The following is a 20,409-nucleotide window of genomic DNA, read 5'->3' on the forward strand; positions in this document are numbered from 1 at the left end:
TGAGTGACCGGTTGTTCTTGGGGTTACAGGCTATAGCCGGTTTCTAGTTTTGGCGGGAGTTTGGTTTGTTTCTTTCGTGGATAAAGATCTTCCAAAGCCCAACGTTTAGTGTTCCCGCATGACCTTTTTTGGGCTACTGGGACTTACGGCCCATTTAGACAAAAGCTAAAGTTAGGAAAAGTAACGAGGAATTTTCAAAAATTAGTTTAGTGGTTATTAATTTGTTATAGCTATCATTTACTTAATTACTTTCTATAGCTATATTTTCACTTGCTATAGAATGTATTCGATGTATTCAAGTTGCTGTATTTATAAATAGAGTAGCAAAACTTGGCGGAAAATAAGAAAGTCTAGCTAAACATAAACTGTATTCATATGTATTCGCGAGCTGTATTCGTGAATACATTAACGAAAATCTGCGAAAAAAGGGTAATCAGCTGTTTAAATACGGTAAGTGAATCAATTAACGTGATAGACTCCTAATATAGCTCAACAAACTCAATTATAACACGCAAATTTTATATTTCCAGTTGCAGAAAAGATTCTCAACCGAAAAACACCCCAAAAACAGAGCAATCTTTAAAGATTCAATCCATTCTTTCTTTTTATAGTGATATCTTTACTAAAATATTTTTTGGTGGTATCTTTAAAAATAGATTTATATATTGAAATTATATAATTGCATTGAATACATTTAAATACATAAAAATGCATTGAATACATGAAGTTTAGCAAGTCATCTATAGTGTAAAAATACATGAATACATACTGCAGATACATATATATATATATATATACACACACACACACACACACACACACACATCTGAATACATAAATTATATTAATTAAAAAACATATGAATACATTCTATAATACATTGAATATATATTGCTAAGTATATTGTTACACCCTATGTTTTCGTATGTTAGAGTATCCGTAAGTCAATTGATGTAAGCTCAGAAATGAGATCAACTTTGAAAGTACGTAAAGTAAGTTAATCCTTTTATAATGGAGGTTACAAATCTTTATGATCATGAATAACGAGTACCAAAAGGGTTGGAAAGCGTAGGCGCTAAATGAATTAAAGAAAATAAGTTTCGTCGAATGTCGACAAGTTTGGAATGTTATAACCTATACTTTTGGGGTGAGACAAGGGTGATTAACATGATGATGAGGTTATGTTATGAGTTAGTTTAGTCGTATGATAGTCGTGTGTTATGTTTTTAAGTCAAGCAAGTTGTGGAACAAAAGTTGGAAAAGGTCATCACAAGTTACATTCAAAAATGAGTTGAAACTTGGGTTAAATATAGCTGAGCTTTTCTCACAACATACTTTGAATCAAGGGATGATCTACATATGAAATTGAATATCTATGAGTCTAGTTTTTAACTAATTAAACCGTTTATCAATACAATCTCAGAGTATAGAGATATTCGCATTTTCGCGAGACCGCGCAGCTAGTAGGTGACAAGTAGGTGCATCACCTACTTGCCAAAACGAGAGGCCTCAACTAAGTCGGTCAAGAGGGGACTTTTAAGGGATTATAAACTCAGTTATTTCACCTATCTTTCAGACCAAGAAAACCTAATTGAACCCCTACAACTCCTCCCCAAAAATCCCACACAAACCCTAGGGTATTCCGGGTGTTACGACGCGATTCTAGTGCTGAAAAGTCCGGACAGCTTGCTAGTTTCTCTTTCTCCTTCTTGTAGCCGTGTTGAGGAACTTATTTTTGATGAAAAAGGACCAGGTTTCGTGGGTTATACTCAGTACAAGGTAGTTTATGCTTCTCCTTCCATTATCTATGCGTTTGCGAGTTGTAACTCGATCGTAAAGAATAGACCTAGCTAGTTTCGAAAGAATGGTATGTTGTTTGTTCATGTGTAATGGTTGGCTGGTTGTAAACTTATTTTTAAGTTGAATTCATGGCTGGTTTATTGGATAAGAGGTATAATGATGTACTTTTGGTTGTATTTCCCAATTTGAAAGAAAAGACAAGTCGAAACGTGTTTAAGTAAACTGAAAAATTATTTTTGAGTTGATGAACTTGTGAGAATATTTTTGGGCTGTTTCGAGTTGGTATTGGGTTGTCTCTTTTACTACTATTTTTATGGAGTTGAGAAGAGGAAGGTTGTGGAGAAACACCACATAATGGCAAGGTTTTTTGTTGGTCGTTCGTCGTAACATTTTCGGGTTGGTTGACACTATTATGGTTGTCGTGTTGTGTATGAAGTGATAGGGGTATGTTGGGTTGTTTTTGATTGTTTTGACTAGTGTGAAGTCATATATATAGGGGAGGTTCTGTCCATTTCATTGTAAAATAGGTTGTGGTCGATACATAATAGTTACGACGCTTAAACGATAACGAGAGTGTCATTTCTCTTATTGTAGACTAAGGAGCCGTGAAATTGCATAACTTGAGGTTGGGAAGAATATACAAGGTATGTTAAGGCACTTACTTCTTTCTTTTGGCATGATCTAAAGTGACATGAACATAAACGGTACGCTAATTCTTAACGGATCTACTCCTAGAAACTAAGGTTGTCCATGTTGTTCTTTCCATATAAAGTTATTCTAAACAAGTGTGTATGATCCTTAAATCCCACTAAGGTTCATATTGATGGTAGGGATGTCCATAATGTTAATCGAAGGTGCAATGACCTTACATCACTCCGAAAGGGTTAGAACGTGATTCCATGAGTCGAGCATGCATTATATATATGTATCTATTTTACTCTACCGAGTCGCGCTATAGTTGGCCGGGTATGGCACCTATTGTGCAACCACTGATCAGTTGGGTTTACCGAGCTCTACGTGGCCGGGTACGATTCTACCGAGCCTTATGATAGCCGGGTACGTTTTTACTGAGTCCTCTTTGAGGCCGGGTACGATATGATGATGATGATGCCCACAAAGGCGAATGTTTTTAAAAAGTTCATGTATATATATGTATTATGCATTTCATGTGAGTATACCCCAGAGGCACTCAGATGTTACAGGTTGTATCTCCTCTATTTCTCTTTACATTACTGTTCTTGTTTATGCTTTCCTGCCTTACATACTCGGTACTTTATTCGTAATGACATCCCTTTTGCCTGGGGATGCTGCGTGTCATGCCCGCAGTTCCCGATTGATAGGTTGATAGTCCTTATAGTAGGCTATCAGCTCAGCGAAGGTGTTGGTACACTCTACTTGCTCCAGAGTTGCCTAGTTGGTCATTATGCTTTGGATATGTATTGATTGGTATGGCGGGGCCCTGTCCCGATCTTTATGATTTTATGTACTATTAGAGGCTTGTAGACAGATGTCAGGTGTAGGGACACTTGTATGGCCTTGTCGGCCTATGTTTTGAGTTTACAAATGGTCATGTCGGCCTAATAGGCCCGTATGTCACATATATAAGTTTGTATATCATTTTGGGTCTTCATATGTTGAGTATTCCCTTATGTTTTATTCTTGTTATCTCATGACCGGTTTTCTGGCTCATTTGCTCATGTTAGTATGATAAGAAAGATTTGTTACGTTGGTACTCGGTTGAGTAAAGCACCGGGTGCCCGTCGCGACCCTCTGATTCGGGTCATGACAAAAGTGGTATCAGAGCAGTTCTGTCCTAGGGATTCTACAAGCCGTGTCTAGTAGAGTCTTGTTTATGGGTGTGTAGTGCACCACACTTATAAGCAGGAGGCTACAGGGCATTTAGGACTGTCACTCTTTCTTCTTATTCTAGATCGTGTGGTAGAGCTCTGTTGTAAGAATTCAAACTCCTAAATTCGACTTTAGTCGTAATACAACGATACCTACATTTAAAAAGATGGTTGGTAAAAGATTGTATGTGGCTGTGAAAGAGTTGAGTTAGAGGAGCTCGATTTTGCATGATGCATATGATGGGTAAATATAAGGTCTTCAGTAGATCATGTGTGTACTAAGAAGTGTAAGCTTCTCGATAAGGAGCCTTAAGGCAAAGAATATCTATCCACCCCTAAAGGCAATGAAAGATTCAAAAGATAGATACAAGCTTCAACAAGTAAAAGGAGCAAGATGGGAAGGGTACAAGGCACCTAGTTAATAAAGATTATCGGTATTTTCATCTCCGGCAGAAAAATATAAGCATTGTAAGTTACCCTCAACAGTAACAGAGGTATGTATAATTGACCATACCCATATCAGTTATACCCTATTGGGGGCTAACATGTGTAGATTAAGAAAAGGACGAGATATCAGGATCCGGTTGGGGTTAGGATAACCCATAATGGTGAATTGATTGTTTGTGTTAGTTGACAATTTCTGAAGGATAATGCAAATGTGCTAATAAATCTCCTTGTGAGATACCCAGATGGCGCACTCTAAAATAGTACAGTTAGATATGAGTACTATAAAGATAGCCACTGGAAGCCTTGAAGGGATAAATATTACTTTAGCATGGCTCGTGTCCCTAGGAGAGAGAATTTTAGGCATCCCGAAGAGCCAGTGAGATGAAGCAAGGGGAGCTAAAAGCAAAAGAATGTCTTGTTGATATTTTCAGAATAAAGTGATAGACATAAATGTTAGTAGGAAAATAAGAATAGAGTTAATGAAGAATTATGAGTAAGATATCCACATGGATGACAACGGTGGAAAAAAAATGATGATGAAAATGACAGAATTATAGAGTCTATAGTTAAGTGAAGGAAAAAGATGAGAGGTGACAGGCCTTGAAACAACAAAGGAGTATAGGCCATAAAGTCATATCTTTTTTTTGAGAAATAAGTTCGCAACTCTAACGCGATTACCAGCAGGAAAAGATATACCCCCAGAGTAGTAGAAATCAGTATGGGCTGGTAAACAAGATAAACTAAACGTGAACTAGGGACTAAATGATATGATAATAGTCGGCATCATGAGAATTTCAGAGGTTGTGTTCCGGCGATAGTAGAATGGATGACAAAAGAATGCCCTTTAATGGCCATTCAGGAAGTCGCTTCCCTAAAGCAAGCAATATGAGCAAAGTTAAGCTTAAAGGACTATGTGCGCCAGTTACACTAAGTGTCATCCTCGCGAGCAAGGAATTTTATTATCCTTGGTACAGAAAGCATTACCACAAGGCGAGTAAGGGTAATCGATGATGTGAAAAAACGTCAAATATATAGAGGTAAAATATCTATAGGTAGATCGTCGTAGCTCCAGCTCTTAGTACTCCTCTAAAGGGGGAATATGGAGTGATGTGGCATGAAGTCAGAATTTAGTGGTTATACTAATCATGGATTGGTAGAATAATGCGGTAATGTGAAAAAGGGATGAGATTGTACTTATTCAAAGCCTACAGATATGCTACGATATCAGTGAATTATACAAACACGACGTCAAGGAAAGGAAGTAAGGGTTCCTGCCCGAAATGTCATTGATAGATCAGAGGCCAGTGCATGAGGTAAGTTAAAACAAAGGAAATAACCCAAGAAAGATTACGCGGAAAATTGATGTGAGGATAGGCCAACGAGTATTTGGGATTTGATTAAGGAAGAGCCCAGTTATGGCTAAATAGGAGGTTATAGACGAGTCAACAGATCATGCAAGATAAACGTGGTGAATCCTAATATAGTGAATTCAGTCTCGCAAATATGACATCATAAACCTTGAGAAATGCTCAGATATGAGTTGGGGTATTTAAAGGTATTGTATAAGTATTACGGGAATAATGGAGGGTGCCACTAAGGAGATACTCAAAATCTGATTTTACAAGTAATCCTATGAGCACAAAGGCACGGAGGTATGTAAGTAAGGATGTTTTTAGGCGAGTAAGAATATCAAAAATTCCTTCGAGTATACAGTATAACAAGATCACAACTTTACAAGATCCAAAACGTCTCCTAAGTACTACCACAAAAGACTAGCTAAGGAAATAAGGAAGAAGGTTTCCACCTAAGCATAGTGACCTAAAAAGAAAATGATCTTTGATCTTGTAACAACAGTCTCACTATAATATTGCATGCACTCCATAAGAAAGTGGCACCCATCATGGCTAATGAACAGGAAAAAAAAGGAAAAAAAAACATCAAAGGTGATACTTGAGAGCATACGAGTTACAGGGAGTTCCAGTGTTCGTGGGCACTATGATAAGCCAAGTATCCATGTAGCAAGTGGCAGAACGACCAGAAAAAATAATTATTTACATTTAAAGACAGCTGAGAATGCGCAAAAGGGAATCTAATGTGCTATCAAGTTAAAGAAAGTTTCTGAGTAGAATAAATAAATATGTGTAAGTCGCAAGCGAAAGTATAGTAGAGTGAAAAGATTTTGGGTAGATGTAAGTAAGGGTGAGAAAAGGTGAGTTAGAAGCTGATAAGAATAGGTAAGACCTCGGTATTAAACCCATCAAACAAGAGAGCTGATGGTTTATATATGTTATAAAAGGCTCAGTATAGCTTGAATTAACACGGAGGAGTCTAAGACTAGGAGCATTTAGAAGAGATGGAATGCTCCTCTGGTCATAATGTAAGGGTGTAATAGTGGCAAATTATAAAAGGATGATATATAGGCCTTCATTTGAGTAATGATTCAAAGAGAAGAGATTTCATGGATAGCACGGGACTAGGATACCCGCATAAGACTAATCACATTGGGATGCTATGAAATACGGTTATTGAAGTATAGTATTGTCCCTAGGTGGATGAGGAAAACCACTTCAAATGTTCCCAGATGAAACGTGAGACTTGTGGCAATGTATTACGTAAGAGGTTTCAAGTTATCAGTGGTGGATTATAGATTAACATTAAGGTAATTCAATAATAGATGGATAAAGATTCCAAAGTATGAGAGGAGATTATGATGTCATTCTTTAGATGAACAGTAATAAGGATTATACATATAGGATAAGCGGTGAGAGAGTAACCTGGAGTTGGGTGGAAGACCTCGGTAATAGTAAACCGAAGTAAGAGTTATTGTATAATATGACCTACCTAGTTGTATTAAAGCCATAAGCATAGATAACTGAGGCTATGGAACAAGACATAGCAAAAGTCGTAAGTTTAACAAAGTACCGAGTAAAGAACTTCAGTATACCCATAGATTCCCAAACGGACAGCATATCAAGCCTTGTATATGTTTACAACGTGCTACCTAGAGATTGGATAAAAGCTGGAGAAAAAAAAGAGTTGCATAGGCGCACATACAAGAAAAAAGTCGTACAGGCTGCATGACAAAAAGGAGCAACAGTTACGAGATTGGAAGGGGTCCGACCACAAGTCGTGGTATGAAAATGAGGAGTAGGAATACCCTAGACTTTGGATTTATTCAAAGAATAATTGCCTACGTGTCTAGAATAGTATTAAAGTGTTCACAAGAGCTATGGGTTATGAAAATGATAAGTGGATCAGTCAACATTCGAGGACGAATGTTCCAAAGGGGGGAATGATGTTACACCCTATGTTTTCGTATGTTAGATAAGTCAATTGATGTAAGATCAGAAATGAGATCAACTTTTAAAGTACGTAAAGTAAGTTAATCCTTTTATAATGGAGGTTATAAATCTTTATGATCATGAATAACGAGTACCAAAAGGGTTGGAAAGCTTAGGCGCTAAATGAATTAAAGAAAATAAGTTTCGTCGAATGTCGACAAGTTTGGAATGTTATAACCTATACTTTTGGGGTGAGACAAGGGTGATTAACATGATGATGAGGTTATGTTATGAGTTAGTTTAGTCGTATGATAGTCGTGTATTATGTTTTTAAGTCAAGCAAGTTGTGGAACAAAAGTTGGAAAAGGTCATCACAAGTTACATTCAAAAATGAGTTGAAACTTGGGTTAAATGTAGCTGAGCTTTTCTCCCAACATACTTTGAATCAAGGGATTATATACATATTAAATTGAATATCTATGAGTCTAGTTTTCAACTCATTAAACCGTTTATCAATACGATCTTGGAGTATAGAGATATTCGCATTTTCGCGAGATCGCGCAGCTAGTAGGTGACAAGTAGGTGCATCACCTACTTGCCAAAAAGAGAGGCCTCAACTAAGTCGGCCAAAAGGGGACTTTTAAGGGATTATAAACTCAGTTATTTAACCTATCTTTCAGACCAAGAAAACCTAATTGAACCCCTGCAACTCCTCCCCAAAAATCCCATACAAACCCTAGGGTATTACGGGTGTTACGATGCGATTCTAGTGCTGAAAAGTCCGGACAGCTTGCTAGTTTCTCTTTCTCCTTCTTGTAGCCGTGTTGAGGAACTTATTTTTGATGAAAAAGGACCAGGTTTCGTGGGTTATACTCAGTACAAGGTAGTTTATGCTTCTCCTTCCATTATCTATGCGTTTGCGAGTTGTAACTCGATCGTAAAGAATAAACCTAGCTAGTTTCGAAAGAATGGTATGTTGTTTGTTCTTGTGTAATGGTTGGCTGGTTGTAAACTTATTTTTAAGTTGAATTCATGGATGGTTTATTGGATAAGAGGTATAATGATGTACTTTTGATTGTATTTCCCAATTTGAAAGAAAAGACAAGTCAAAACGTGTTTAAGTAAACTGAAAAATTATTTTTGAGTTGATGAACTTATGAGAATATTATTAGGCTGTTTCGAGTTGGTATTGGGTTGTATCTTTTACTACTATTTTTATGGAGTTGAGAGGAGGAAGGTTGTGGAGAAACACTACATAATGGCTAGGTTGTTTGTTGGTCGTTCGTCGTAACATTTTCGGGTTGGTTGACACTATTATGGTTGTCGTGTTGTGTATGAAGTGATAGGGGTATGTTGGGTTGTTTGTTATTGTTTTGACTAGTGTGAAGTCATATATATAGGGGAGGTTCTGTCCGGTTTATTGTAAAATAGGTTGTGGTCGATACATAATAGTTACGACGCTTAAACGATAACGAGAGTGTCATTTCTCTTATTGTAGACTAAGGAGTCGTTAAATTGCATAGCTTGAGGTTGGGAAGAATATACTAGGTATGTTAAGGCACTTACTTCTTTCTTTTGGCATGATCTAAAGTGACATGAACATAAACGGTACGCTAATTCATGACGGATCTACTCCTAGAAACTAAGGTTGTCCATGTTGTTCTTTCCTTATAAAGTTATTCTAAACAAGTGTGTATGATCCTTAAATCCCACTAAGGTTCATATTGATGGTAGGGATGTCCATAATGTTAATCGAATGTGTAATGACCTTACATCACTCCGAAAGGGTTAGAACGTGATTCCATGAGTCGAGCATGCATTACATATATGTATCTATTTTACTCTACCGAGTCGCGCTATAGTCGGCCGGGTATGGCACCTATTGTGCAACCACTGATCAGTTCAGTTTACCGAGCTCCACATGGTCGGGTACGATTCTACCGAGCCTTATGATGGCCGGATACGTTTTTACCGAGTCCTCTTTGAGGCCGGGTACGATATGATAATGATTATGCCCACAGAGGCGAATGTTTTTAAAAAGTTCATGTATATATATGTATTATGTATTTCATGTCAATAGCCCCCAGAGGCACTCAGATGTTACAGGTTGTATCTCCTCTATCTCTCTTTACATTACTGTTCTTGTTTATGCTTTCCTGCTTTACATACTCGGTACTTTATTCATACTGACATCCCTTTTGCCTGGGGATGCTGCGTGTCATGCCCGCAGGTCCCGATTGATAGGTTGACAGTCCTCCTAGTAGGCTATCAGCTCAACGAAGGTGTTGGTGCACTCCACTTGCTCCGGAGTTGCCTAGTTGGTCAGTATGCTTTGGATATGTATTGATTGGTATGGCGGGGCCCTGTCCCGATCTTTATGATTTTATGTACTATTAGAGGCTTATAGACAGATGTCAGGTGTAGGGACACTTGTATGGCCTTGTCGGCCTATGTTTTGAGTTTACAAATGGTCATGTCGGCCTTATTGACCCGTATGTCACATATATAAGTTTGTATATCATTTTGGGTCTTCATATGTTGAGTATTCCCTTATGTTTTATTCTTGTTATCTCATGACCGGTTTTCTGGCTCATTTACTCATGATAGTATGATAAGAAAGATATGTTACGTTGGTACTCGGTTGAGTAAAGCACCGGGTGCCCGTCGCGGCCCTCTGATTCGGGTCGTGACACATTGTCTTGTGGAGGATAGTAGTGAAACAAAGTGAAGTTTTGAAATTATATAATTACATTGAATATAGTTAAATACAGTGAATATATTAAAAAAGTAGAAAAAACTAAAGATAGTGAATACAATAAAATACATGGATACAACGAGATACTTGAATACAATGAAAATAAAGGTAACGGACTCTTCAAGTTCCTTAGCCCCAAGCTCTGTCCCCAATCCACCGATATCCAGGCCGCCATCATGTGGGGCGCCACCGTCATGTGGGGCGTCGCTGTCGGTACTAGTGCCCTCTGGGTCGTCTATGTAGTGAATCTCTCATTTCTGCTTTGAAAATTTTCAGATCTTCACTTATATTTCTCCAAATCTTTGTTTCTCCTTTATCTTTTTCTGTTTCGTTTTGTGTTGTCTTTTCCATTCAATTCCAATACCAGCGAAAATCTATCAACTTTAACATTTACCATAACTTTTTGGAGCAAAAATATTTGAAAATTTCGCGAGACAATAGAGATGAATCAGTGGAGAATCGTGGTTGTATTCATGGAGAAAGACTGGCGTTGAGAGGAGAGAGATGGGGTGGAGAGAGATCGTGGTTAAGTTGTATACAGAAAGTAGGAGTGAGAAAAATATTACCAGCATATTTAATGGCTAAACAGTAGAAAGTGACCATAAATACATATTTTGCTGTAAAACCTAAAAGGTAGCTATAGAAAATAATATTTTAAAAGGATATTTATTTATTTATAATAAATAAGGTATAAAACTTTGCTATAGGAGGTAAAATTTCCAAAAATAATTGTTGAAAAATTGACCCACTAGTTCACCCAATCGTTTAAATTAAAAATAGCTGACAAATATATAATCATTGTACAATCTATATATAGTGAATAGAAAAAGTAAAAAGTAAATCCAGCTTGATATTTGTGTAAAGATCCCATGAAGTTAAACATTGATTAAAATTAATAAATTTGACTCAAAATTGTGTGTTGATAATTGTATTATTTTGAAAATAAAAAAATTGTAAGAGTTGAAGATTTTAAGTGCGGAGGTTTAGAAATTCCCTTAAAGTCCACCTTCAAACCACAGACTGAACTTCGGATTTTTATCCACGTTCAATTAAAATTTTCTTCTCAGTTTGACATACGAAGTAACGCCAACTTGCATGCTGAAACTTCTTGATTTGCAATACAGATTATTAATTCGTTTATGCTGTGAAGTATGGATCGGAAACCATATAAAAATGGTAGCAAGGTATTCATAATTCTCGTAAGATTTCAATATATAGGAGAGTTTAAAAGTTTGATTTTACAGGTAATGGAATATTTATAAAATTTTATTTGCACTAGAGAGTGGCAAGCGAAGACTGAGTGCGTATTAAGTTATACAATACTTTCAATTTATTCCGTTCAATTGAAACACTAGCAGTTAGATTTTTGGAATGAAATTCTCATACTTTTTAATGCAAATTTTGGACTCTGTTTGCCATCTTTAACATGTTAAGTGGTCTCTATATATTAGATTCATTGTGGACCAAAATAGTTGCTTACTTGCAAATGAAAATGTCTCTGTCTTATGAATATTGCTTCATGATCCTAACATTTTCTAAATTGTCTAAACATGGGATGAAATGATGTTCATATGTTAAGTTACTGGCAGATCGAGAATAGAGTACATTTATATTTATATATGTGAGATGATTAAGGTGCTTAATAAAAAGCTAGTAAAAGGCATAAAACCTGTCGTCCTACCAATTGCAGTAATCATAATAATTTAATGAACTAATTATGTGTGCTGCCTATTGTGCTCTATTTCATTGCCTGTTCAGTTGTAACAAAAATATATCAATAAAGTCTTCATTTCTGAAGCTTTTTATTTTTTTCCATGTTAATTAAGAATGTATACATCAATAAAGGGCTTCACATGTAGTGTAGCAGATCACAGACCAATGAAAAGTGAGATCTGAACTTTAAAGTTAAGAAGTCCAAAAGAATGTACAATAAATAAATTAATTAAAATCAATATACTATATATATATATATATACTAGTCTTAGGGTACGCCCGTATCATTGCATACAAAACTTTAAGAAACAACTTTAACATTACAAAATATTCTCTATAAACTAAAAAGAAATACTAAAGATAAAAGTGCAAGTGCATATTGACATGTTCTATTTAGCTAACTCAGTAACTAAAGAAATGGTGTCGTACTATAGTCCTTTGGTACCTTATTATTGGAATTGTCAGTAAATTTGGATTAGAAGAACCTTGTCAAAACATATTGTCAGAGGCAGATCCACTTTTGAAACTAATTAACACAATACACTTTTGAAACTATGGGTGGGTAAAATTGATATTAGTTCAAATAGATAAAAATATTATTAAAAAAATAAAGACTCCTAATCCATAAATTAGTTCAAAAGGCTCATTTTCACCTATTATAGTTTATAAAAAAGTAGTACTAAAAACTAGTTAGTGTAACTTTTCTAACTTTCCTACATCAAAACTTTATTAACTAAAAAAAAACCGAAACTTTTAGATAAAATTTTATTAACTAAAGAAAAGCCCCTCCTAAACCTAAAAGGAGAAAAAAAAATCATTAACTAAAGAAACCTCCTCCGAAACCTAAAGGAAGAAATTTAGTACTCCTAAATATAAATGGAGTTGAATGAAAAACTTTTCTAGTTTAGATAAATTAGGAGAATAATTAATTGATTATTCTTATATAATAAGACATTAATTAAATGACTATTCCTAAATAGTAGGAGATTTATTAAATGATTTTTTCAAAATATTTAAAAACTAATAAAATGACTATTTTCTCCAATGTGAAATCTATTTTTAAAGGGTAAAAAAAGCGAACGACATTTCGCTAAGGGCATTCGTGCTTTTAATAATACTAGAACTCCACTATTTTAGCCAAATCAATTTTTTTTATAAAAATAATAGAGTACTATTGGTGTATTTCTTGTTATTTTTTCTTATATGCAAATGACTGTTGATTTCAATTGTATATTTTTTCTCAGTAAAAAGAAGAATGGCTAGAGCTCCATTATTTTTCTTGACTGATAAAAAAGATATCGCCAAAATAATAGAGTTGCAATTGTATACTTTTTTTTAAATTTTTTCTTTAGATACAATGACTATTTATTTTGACTATGTATTTTTTATAAAAAAAATTATGAAAATATACTTGCTTAGAGCTCCATTATTTTTAGTCTAACAAAAAATTGTAAACAAAATGGTAATGAAGTTCAAACTATGTATTTTTTCTTAAAAAAATTTAAATACAATGATTATTTATTTTAGCTGTATATTTATTCTTCTTTAGATAAATTTGTAGGAGTTTTAACTGAAATTTCATCATTTTAACCAATAAAATAGATATATTAATGACTACGTTTTTAAATGCATACTTATTGATTAAAATTTTAAGAATATCAATAGTTTCTTTTGAAAGAAAATAAAGAGGAAAAATAGGTAAGAAGACAAAAATTACAAAACATTTATCGTCAGTTGTAGGAAAAAGAAACTTACATTCTATGTAAGTATTATTTAAAATATTTTTGGTTCTTATTAGGAAAAAGATATTTAACATAAATTTAAAATTTTAGTTGATTTAGAACTCCTAAATATTAGGGAATAAGGAAGGATTTAATTACTAAAATTATACTTGATTTTAAAGTCCTAAATATTAGGAAAAATAACTAAATTACAATTTTGTCCCTTGTAAAATTTATTTTTAAAGGATAAAATAGGCGAACGACATTTCACTAAGGGCCTTCGTGCTTTTAATATAGTATATATATATATATTCTGAATTGCAAAAGAGCTATTTTCAAGTAGTGTTGGAGCAGGGTTATGTATTAATCAATATTCGATTGATTATTCTGAGTTTATCAAAAAAAATGAGCACTATTATATCAAATTCAATGATTCAAATGTTGGGATATACTATTAACCATGCGGTTTAGACATAGTATTATATTTTATTCTTTATGGAACAATTGTTTATTTAATTTATTCAATTCAATAAAGTACTATTTTAAATAGATCATGTGTTATATGTGTGTCCTTTTAGTTATGTAGTAGACAATTTAGTGTATGAAGTTTTAGCTCATGCACAGAAGATTAAATTGTTGGTTCTCATAATTAATAAACTATGTTCACAATCAAAGATATTGTTGGACAAAATATCTTGATGATTGTAGCCCAAGATTATCGTATAATTTGTCTTGATTATGGGAGTAGTTTTACTCCAACTTCTTGTGCTAGTATACTCAATGTATATTGAATGGATCAAGTAGAGAAAAGATGTTTTTGTACTGAATATATAGAACATTTTCTCTAATTCATTAAATGAGCTTATACTTCTAATCTTGATATAATTATTATGATCAATGTAATTTGTTTATGTTTTGATTTATCAAAAGGTACGACTCTATTTAGAGTTAGTATATGCCTAATAGTTAGACAATAACGAATAACATTTGTGAATAATAATTAGTTGATAGAATCCATGACTCGGTTTTGGGTTTGATGATACCCCTTTATGTAAGCTTATAAGTTTTCATGTGAAAACCCGGCCGGTGAATTTTGTATCCGTCACATGAAATAGTTTAAGTGGAATTATAAAGGATTTAATTAGTTAATTGAATTAAATTTTCAGTGATTTAATTTAATTAACTGGTATTTGAAATCTTAACATGGGGAGTTAAAATAAGTGTTAATGAATTTTCGAAATTCATATTGAGGAGTTCAATTGCAGTTTTTTAGTGGAATAAATTGCAATTAATTATAGTAAGAATTAATTCATGCTAATTTCGAATTAATACTATAATTAGTAGCCTCTTATTATTTCTGTGGTCCCTGCTATACCTAGTAAAAACCTGGACAGACTTGGGTAAAAAGTAGCTTGGGAGAAAAGTTATCCTTTTGAGTTAGAGTATGATTCTACTTGCAGAATCCTACATGTTTTTGAGCCCTTATTGTGGCTTAATTTCGGGTCTATTAAAGGAAGACTAGTTTCACCTAATAACTTACCTTTCAGTTGTATTGTTCTTGCCCACCCAATAGCAAAATCGTCCAAGGTTTTACTAGGCAAATAGCAGAAAACTGCAGCCTTGGATTCTTGCTGCTTGGAAGGTTTGTGCAACTACTTTAAGAGGTTAGTGCTTCTAATCTCATTATTATTGCGTTGTCTAGTTCACATGTATTTGATGCATAGTTTGTATGCTTGCTTTCACTGCGTATGTTCTTAACATCAAATGAATTAGAATAGAGGTAAGGTACAGTCAAAGGGTGCAGCCCAGAACAGTGAAGCCAAGAGTTCCACAAACCATGCAGAAGAATTCAACATTTTGAGATACATGACCTAATTTTTTCTTCTGCTTGTCCAAACATGTAGTACTTGAGTAATTCCAACCCTGCTTACACAACAAAGATTTGTCCAATCTTTCTTTGATCCTCACTTTTTCTATTCTTTCGCTCAATACTTGTAAATGTGCATCAACAACATGCCATGATCTCCCTGCCGAAGATCACCAAAAACAAGTTGCCATTGTTCACGATGAGATACGCGACTAGAATAAAGAAGAAATATGTACCTTCATCTCTATTCTTCTGAGCTCTCACTTGTTGACGGATCATCCTATATTTACTTGATGGCACGATAATTGCTGGATAATTAATAGTTGAAGAAGCCATTTTTTTCTGACTTGTACCTTGATTTTAACATAACGTAGCCAAGAGAGGTTTTAACTTTTAAAAGCTGCAGTGATGAAGTTTTCTCAATTTTGCTTGTTCTAATTGCTTGCCTCGATGTCTGTTTCGCTTCTCATAATTAGTACAATTAGGCTTGGGGTCGTGGGACAGCGGCTCTAATAATGCCACGAAGTTATCTTCGTGATCACGGGAAACTAAATCGAAAAAATTAAAGAAGAAAGAAAAAGCAACAGATACCCTTTTTTAGGAGTGTGTCTACAAAAGAAAAAGAAGTCATAATTAAATTTGTAAGGTTTCAAGGGACCATGTTAATTATGGGGTTAATATTGGTAACAAGAATAATAACTTTAATTATCATACTTTTAGATAAGAAATAGTCTTAGTCTATTTGTTAACTTGAGTCTTAAGTAGAAAACGTCCTAAGTTCAATTCTACTTAATCAAAATTTTTAACCACATAGACTCTCTCAAATATTTGCAAAAAAAATTATGCTAGTTGAGGTTTAAACCTTTGACCTTTTAGAGCAAAATCATATATATAACCAATGCACCAAGAGACAATTCATGTTAACCGATGTTATTTTTTTCCTATCCATTTCCTCACAGTATTAATACATATATTTAGTAAAAAAAATTGACGAAGCGCGTTGCGTGACACCACTTTGTTAAGCGTGTATCCGCCCCTGCTTTTGAATATACTACTTATACACATAATGTTTACGCAAAACTATAGCATTAACTTGCCATGATTCGGACTAACAAATTAATCACTATGTAATGGAAAAAGGGTAATTTGCAGTTTTTTTGAGTAACAAACTCCCACGCATAGTAGAAGCTTAGTGCAACGGGCTACTCTTTTTTAAATTAAACACTGCATTTACCCCTATTCAAGTTAAGGCGATTCTGAGTGTTTTGCTTTGGTCGTATAAATAAGGGCGTATTTCAGGATAGCATTCTAATTTCTAAATATTGGTAGAGTATTTTTCAAAATCTAATCTCCAGAGCATTCTTACTAAAGAGAGATTTTTCATGCATTGACCGTTCAAGCATAACACTTCTGTTCAAAATGCACACAGGAGAAGAAATAGAAATGCACAGTATCAGTTGCATCATATTTCAAGGGAAAGAATATTAAGTTATGCTGTACAATTATGAGAAAACAACTGTAGTAAATTACAGAGATACAAGAGGAGATTCCACCTGTGAATTGGACAAAGTAGCAAGTATTTATAGTATGCCCATTTGAGAATCAGTGTTATCAATCATCATAAGAAGCATGAGGTGCAGCAGTGCAGCCAGTGTCAAATGGATCTTCAGACCCACAACAATGCCAGTATTGAAAAACTTTACCACCGTCAGGGGTGTCCATGGTGCCGCCAGCATAAACACTCTCAAATTTCCTCCTTGTTTCTCCTGCTCGAAGAAACACGAGGAAAAAGAAAGATGAGTTAAGGTACTATCTCACTCATTAAAAAGTCGGACAAAGTAAGGAATGGAATAAGGTAGCAAGATAATATCCTTCTGCAGAAAGAAGCAGAAGCGCTTAAAGGAGAACATAATGTTCCTATATTTTCTTATTCTTGCCAATACAACATATAAAATGATAACAGCGAGGAATAAATCCCAGTACCTTCCATTCAAAAGCATTGCATACGCAATGGGAATACGAAGGAGAAATCACATAACTGACATATATTACTTAATTAGTCTTGCCAAAGGTAAATTCTGCAGAAGTTACTCCTTTCAAAAGAAATTGCTATTGTGAGTTATTTATTCTATCTTTAACGGAGCAGCTTTGCCAAGACGTTCACATCAAACACATGAAACACCAGGGAGATATTGGTTCATCATTACATAAACTTGTATTAACTAAGATCTAAATGCTCCACCTTCCCTATTTTGCTTGGCCTACATCAAGAGAAGAAGGCTATATTAACTTAGGAAGTGATAATTGGTAGATATGTCGAGAAGGTTGAAATATATGCATAGTCTTAAGAACTGCAATCATGGTCCTCATCTTTAAAGTTGATGCTTTCCAGGGGTGACTCTCGCAAATCAACACCTTATCCACTCAGAAAGACTTAGTGGTTGAGGCATGGGATTAACGACATGGAAATCTCCTATTCAAATCTCAGCTACAACACTTTGGTGTGTACTCACCTGCTCAAACTTTGGTGGGTAGGATACCTTGGCAACTTGTGCTAGTGGGTTTGACAAATTGTAATCAAGGCGCCACACAAGTTGATCCAGACACCACCGTAATTTTTTTAAAAAAGGAGAAAGATACTAATATCATCCAGCCAAAACCAACTGACCCATCCCAAGTATATATACATTTATAGAGAGACAAATTCTACTTTTCCTCTCTAGTCCAGCTAAATTTTCATTTCTAAGATTAAGCAACTATAAATCGAGTCCAAAAATAGTCATTTTATGTGAGCTCTTAACCAAAGAAAGAATACATGCAACTAAAAGTAACCTGATTGATCGAAAAGTTCTTGTGGAAAAGCATATAACTAGTTTTTCTCTCTACTCATTTTGTGGAAAAGTTCTTGTTTGTGCAAGTAAGGCAAAACTAGTTGCTGTTCAATAAGAACAAAAATCACTAAAGATCAATCTCAGACTAGTTTTGCTCGGCCATATGAATCTTCTATATCCGTCTGTTCCATTTGAACCCTTTAGGCCTTTACATTCCACTATTGAATAATTGGAGATTCTCAAATTCTCACATCTCTCCCACAATGCCATACAATTTCTAATCAAGCTTAAGAGACTCTTGACGAATCTACTTACTATTGTGGACCATGAAAAGGAAAAGTAACTGATGACAAACATATAAAAAGAAAATCAGGGCAAACCTTCTGCCACAAACACCTTTACCGAATGGAACCAGCTTCAACTCCGAGAAGCCTAAACCCAATTCAATCTAACAGTTTTACCTTCACCAAATAGAATTTTCAACTCAAAGAAACTTGATCCCCATTCAGTCTAAAATTTAACTCCAACGTTCCTACATAAAATTGTACTGCTGAATTGTCCAAAATGATAATGCTGCCACGACCCTTTAAGCAGGATAATGAAGGACAAGAGGAGTCGTTATTAGAAAGCTTAAGTATGACTCAGTGCTGCTCAACTAACCCACTTTTAATGGAAACACTATCATAAGTTAAAACATTCTCAACTTTTAACATGTTCAGAGAGTTGGCATCTTATAATCAAAACAACATCGGGTAAATTACACTAACAACAATTGTGAAGCTCTCAAAAGAAAGTCAAAACCGCAACATGTCCTTCCCCGCACGCTCATTGTCCATTTTAATTAGACATAAGTTTGACCTAGCACAAAGTTTAGACATAGAGTTTATATCACATATTTCCTCCGTTTCAATTTATGTGAACCTATTTTCTTTTTGGTCCGTGCCAAAAAGAATGATCCCTTTCCTTATTTGGAAACAATTTACCTTTATGCAATGATTTATAGCCACACAAAATATATGTGCCTTATTTTACACCACAAGTTCAAAAGTCTTGTGGTGTACTTTAACCTGTAGCTTGTAGATAGACCACGATTAGAGATAAATATCACCTTTGAGTAACTATACGATAATTGCAAACTTCCCCTGATGGAAATAGCTCAGCAGCGCCTCCCCCCACCCCCCCCCTTTCCCCTAAGAATCAAACAGTTATACATTTTTTTTTTTTTTTTTTCATATTCCATAATGTCCAAAGACCGGAACATCTGATACTTAAGAAACAAAAGAGATAAGTTAACAATAGGAATTACCTAAATTAGAGGTTTTATCTACCTATTTTATGAGATTAGTAACTATGGTAGTACAGATGTAAGTGAGAGAAGGGTACCTCCAAAATGTGCAGTGTGGTAACAGCAAGCACGAGGGTGATTGAGCAAAGGGTCGAACTGGGTCTTGCAATTCTTGCACGTCCGGAGATTCTCTGTTTGTTTCTCAGAGCATTGAACTAACAATCTTGCGGCCCGCCGTTTACCGAACTCAATACTCGGAAGCGACCTGAATAATGGAAGAATGGTGGTTCGATTTCGACGACAGATGAAAGAATTTGCATATGAGATTACATGATTTGGACATAATTGGGTGGCCATGGACATGGAGCTATAACGAAATGGAAGACCAAAGGATTTTAGCAGGGAGACCAGGGGAAAATATCGGGGCTATAACTGACGGCAGCCTGGTAGTTTGAGGGTAAAATGGGTAAATTATGTTAAATTTGGGCAAAGATAAAAAAAATGGATCAAATCAATATAATTATGATGATTTAACTATTATAAATTTTTATTTTACAATCAAATTTTAAAAGTTTCTTTATTTTAAATTTCATGCTCACTCTAATTATGCCATATAAATTGAATTGAATAAAGTACATGATGGGTTTTTAATGTTTTTGCCTTATGTTTTGATGATCTAACAAACTTACTGTCACGAACCAGATAGAGAACCTGACACACTTGGTACACATTACAAATGAACGGATTACAGCCGGAACTCCAACTAATGTGAACTACTGCAAGTATAGAAAATAGAGAAACAAATTAAGGACTTGATCCCATGTGTTTCCCCGACAGCAGTACGAAAGTCAACTATACACAG

General features: G+C 34.8%; 1 long non-coding RNA gene across 1 annotated transcript; it reads right to left on the bottom strand.

Annotated features, from left to right (window-relative positions):
• Nucleotides 1-16,866: 16,866 nt before the first annotated feature.
• LOC107762100 (uncharacterized) lies at nt 16,867-19,947 on the bottom strand. Its single transcript, XR_012707607.1, has 2 exons — nt 19,646-19,947; nt 16,867-17,197 (listed from the first exon to the last, which is right to left on the bottom strand). It is a non-coding gene; the product is annotated as an uncharacterized LOC107762100 (long non-coding RNA).
• Nucleotides 19,948-20,409: the final 462 nt, after the last annotated feature.

Source organism: Nicotiana tabacum, chromosome 3 (assembly GCF_000715075.1).
Source record: "Nicotiana tabacum cultivar K326 chromosome 3, ASM71507v2, whole genome shotgun sequence".
Classification (NCBI taxonomy): Eukaryota; Viridiplantae; Streptophyta; class Magnoliopsida; order Solanales; family Solanaceae; genus Nicotiana; species Nicotiana tabacum.